At 40.2% G+C, this 4,333-nt stretch overlaps 1 long non-coding RNA gene across 3 annotated transcripts in view; it reads left to right on the forward strand.

Moving 5' to 3' along the window:
- Positions 1-3,635, forward strand: part of LOC108427437 — a 66,591-nt gene extending 62,956 nt beyond the window's left edge. For all 3 annotated transcript variants that reach the window (XR_005129330.1, XR_005129331.1, XR_001857849.2), the window contains 2 exons: positions 2,989-3,259; positions 3,446-3,635. This is a non-coding gene — a long non-coding RNA (uncharacterized LOC108427437). The remainder of the gene's footprint in view (positions 1-2,988; positions 3,260-3,445) is intronic.
- Positions 3,636-4,333: the final 698 nt, after the last annotated feature.

Consider the following 4,333-nt stretch of genomic DNA (forward strand, 5'->3'; position numbering starts at 1 on the left):
AAAATGGGGACACAAGGTTTTGTCCCAACAGCAACGTTATGTTACCCGTAAGGCCAGAGTACGCTGACGAGACAAACATGACCACACGCAACCGTTTGTTTGGTGCGCCCTGCTCTCGTTCGCTTGCTGTAAGACTCAAGAACGTCCTTTTCCCGTCACTCTAGTTCATTTTTCTTTTAAATATTTCTGAACATTCTATGGTCAGAAGGGCAGACATTGAGTGCTCTGGCCTGTGGGCTGTATGATGCTGCCTGTTGCCTAAAAATCACAACATACATTCTGATGTGACTGTGACTAAACAGGTAGGAGTTTAGAGTTCGAATGTTTGTGCAATACTGGCCCCTGGTGGTTCAACGTAGTATTGCAGATGTTCTGTTTCAAAATTGTCAGAATCCGTTGAGATACTGAGAATTATCACACTTCAGTCTAGATAATTAGAGCTCTTTAAATGAAGGCTTGAATCCAGTGTTTCACTGGTAGTGCTGATCAGAAATCAAACAGGACTTTTCCCCTTTGTTTTTTGTCAAATATTCAAATATATTCACATTTAAATGATATTATTGGAAAAGAAATTCAATTCAACTTTATTGTCATTATACAATAAAGGGTAGTACAGTATAACGAAACACTATCGGGCTACTTTTCCAGTGCAGTAATAAAAGATGCATAGAAACAGTGCAAAGAAAAGGAAACATAATACATTATATTGCAAAGAAAATACATAACTGAAGTAAACACCAGATTTCCAAGTCAATATTATATCTCCTAAATCCAGCAGCTGGCACTCAGCATACATTGCATTTTTGGGACCCTAAAAGCAGAAAGTGTTTAAAACCGTGATTCTCAGCCTGGGGCGGGGGAGGGGGGTGGTCTCGGCTTGAGAGATGGTCATCAGAAATGGTTTATTGTGTTTTTTGTGAAGGATTTTTACATAAAGTCTTCGCACCAGTGAACAAATAAGCCAAAGAGAGCAGCTGGGCTCAAAGAGTGGCTCTAGTGAAAGTCTGTCACTGGCGTGTGTAGTTGCGGTAGCTGTTTAGCAGCTTTAGGCCTGCTGCTAGAATACCTTATTAGATGATTGTTAGCTTAGCTTACTGCAAACAAACGGTCCACATTCAGAGTGTCAGAGTGTTGGCTCGTCAGGAAAAAGTCTACCGTCTGAAACAGATCATTATAACCTCAGGCGAGAAGGTGTTTCTGTCCATTAGCGTGATTCAGTTTATACACTCTAAAGTTTATAAAAGAACAGTAAAGACCAGCATGCCAGTCTAAGCTGGTTCATGCTGGTCTAGTGCTGACATGGTGTTAGTAGACCAGCATACCAGCATTCAGAACATGTAGTTCTGCTGGTGATCAGCTCTACTGCTTCTAGAGCTGCTGACCAGCACAACAGCATACAAAACACAATATATCGCTGCTGACCCAAGAACGAATTTGGCAAAAGCGTTGTTTACTTTTAATGCATTCCAGGCAGTTTTGGAGCATTTCTTTTGGTCCATTTATCATGAAAAATTCACACGATGTAAAGGACATCTGTCATGCTTGAATGATGAAGAAAAATACGACTTTCAAAAAACGGGGAACATTTTCTTTGCACGGCTATGATAAGCTGCGTTTTGCTGATGGCCAGACGTGCTGATCTGTGCTGTTTTTTCTAGCAGGGAAGTAAACATATCTCATCGTTTGGAATGACTGAACTGCTAAAATGCTGCTGGATGTTTGCAGGTTTTCCCATAAGGCATGTAAAACTCCACACAATTCTAATTAAAGCCCAAATAAACCAGTGTCAGAGAACCTGTAGAGAGAACTACCAATCTGTAATGTTTTTACTCCAGTTTTCTCAAACTCTAGAGGGCGCTCCTGAGTGAGTCCAAAATGAGTTGGTTAATATGGAGCATTTGAGCAAAATCGTGGGTTATAAATACCTAAACATTTTTAATACAAAGAATACAATCATTTCCTGAACACTGAATAGCATAAAACATTTTAACACCGCTGTTATACTTTTAAAGAGCTTTTAAACTCGAGTTATAGGAGTTTAAAACGGTGTCTCATGATGTCAGTGAGTGCGAACAGCCAATGAGCTGCTTCATTACCAACCGATCAGCACTCAGCAGCAGTAAAGCCAGCATCCTGATGCCCAAAACCCGTTTGCTATAGAAAAAAAGGAAACGTACAGTTTAGTTTGCTTTGCTTTTTTTTAGTAAAATACACTCTTCTACTTAAAGGAAAGGAAATTATAAGGAAAGTTCTGGGTGAGTGATTAGAAACTATTTTAACTTTAATTAAAATTGTAATTCTGTCTAACCTTAAGTATTCTGCCTTCTGCCCAATGACAGCTGGGATAGGCTTCAGCACCCCACCGTGACCCAGAAGGATGTTGTGACCTTAATTCACCCCTGTTAAATGAGGACTCACTCGTGGGACCTCTCTGCTGTTTTGCAGTCCTGTTTTCGATATAGTGAGGGAAATAGGAAGTGGTCGGCTCTGCCGGTATTTGATTTGTTTATGATGAGGGACATCATGTTCTTTTTGGTAGCCATCATTTGGGTAATCTTAGTAACTAATTGTCCAGGAAAGGCTTTAAACCTTCAAATGGGATCTTTCTACACTTTAATTATTATTTATTATTATTTCTTTGCACAAATATTTGAATGGTGAATTTTTACAGCCTTACTGTTAGTTAAGTGAAAGGTTGTAAGTGATGTAAAATTCTCGATTTGAAGATCTACATGATGTTCCTTTCTGTCTCACCTGATACCTTAAGCACATTGTCCATTTAGACGTTGCAGAGCTCTTTATATTCTGGGAAAATACCGCTGTCTGGATCTGATACTGAGAGGATGTGAGCAGTTTTGCATCTTCGCTGTGGCCATTTTACAGTTAACAGGGCTTCTGTAATCATGTTTTGTAACTGTTGGGTATTATTGTGGAAGACTTGTACTTTTACTCAGTTACATCTGCTATACTTTTTACATTTTCATGTAGACCCGCGCTGTCCTTGAAAGCTGCCTTCCTGCAGAGCCAAGTTCCACAATTTATCACACCTGCTCCAGCTAATCAACATCTCCCCAGGTTCCAGATTGGCTGGGTCAGATCTATTAGAGTTCAGTGAGGGGTGAGGCATCTTATTGGATACAGGTTGGACCTAAACTCTGCAGAGAGGTACCTCTCCAAGAGCATGGTTTGAGACCACTGATGGAGACCTTCACAGTATTCAAATCTCATAAGTACAAATGTTTTAGCCAAGCAAATGCGTGTAAGTACTGCATATTGTATTTGCTTAAACATTTTAAATGTAGTGGTATATTTTTTTCAATGCTTCCACTTTTAATTTGATCAAAGTACTCAGACTTGCACTTAAGTTCCACTTCCTTCTTAATAAGTAAGTTTTCAATTGCCTGTTCATAATGTTTAAGGTAATAATGTTGGGTTTTTCTTTTAGGTAAAAAGCCCACCACCCTGTCTTAAAAACATCGGCACCCTCCAGCGGAGCTAAAGTCGAGATCATTCGGACTGGACTCCTATCTTCTGGACCGCGTTCCCTCCTGAAATCTGCTTCAGTGATTTTACGTCAGAGAGATTGAATGAGTTTTAAATGTGTTTGTGTGATTAAAGCGCTTTACTAACAAACAGCTGCACGTGGGAGAGTCTTCCTTTCACTTTTCCAGTGGTCCTAACGTGTAGCGCACTTTCTATTCTCAGCCTGTGAGTCCACAGGTCCCTAAAATGCCCAATGCATTTCCTATACTGAGCAGCTGAGTCTCGGCTCACCTCATGTAATAGCACTCTTACAGAAAGAGAGAGGGTGAGAGACCTTACCGTACTGAGAGGGTGAAACCTTTAAAAGGGATCTCTATTAGAAAACAAAGGGGCAGAGTGCTTATTTGCATATTCATAACCAATTAACCAATCAAGTGCAGCAAAAATCGACAAGCCTTTAAAAGGCTTGTGATTTGACTAGTGTTCTCCATCGCGGTGAAGTTCCTCTCTACCACGGATGAGAAGACTAGTCACACAGACTTAGCAAAGACTTAGGGTGTGGGTTTTTTTTTTTTTTTTTAATATTTAAAAAGTGTAGTACTTTTTTTTTTTTTAATATTAGGGGGAAAAACCCACCCTACTGTACAAGAGATGAAATATCAAAACTATTTAACTGTTAGTAGTATATTCCAGAGTGTTTCACACAACTCCAGGGCTTCACAAAGAAGCTGATGCTGGCTGGCTGCTCTCTGACATGGAGCTCAACAAAAGCCCATGGGCTCAGAGAGAGACATTGTCAGCTTACCCCCATGAAGGGTGCAAAGCAAACAAAAGCCAGTGAGGCCTACCC

The sequence above is a fragment of the Pygocentrus nattereri genome, chromosome 22 (assembly GCF_015220715.1).
Source record: "Pygocentrus nattereri isolate fPygNat1 chromosome 22, fPygNat1.pri, whole genome shotgun sequence".
NCBI classification, from domain to species: domain Eukaryota; kingdom Metazoa; phylum Chordata; class Actinopteri; order Characiformes; family Serrasalmidae; genus Pygocentrus; species Pygocentrus nattereri.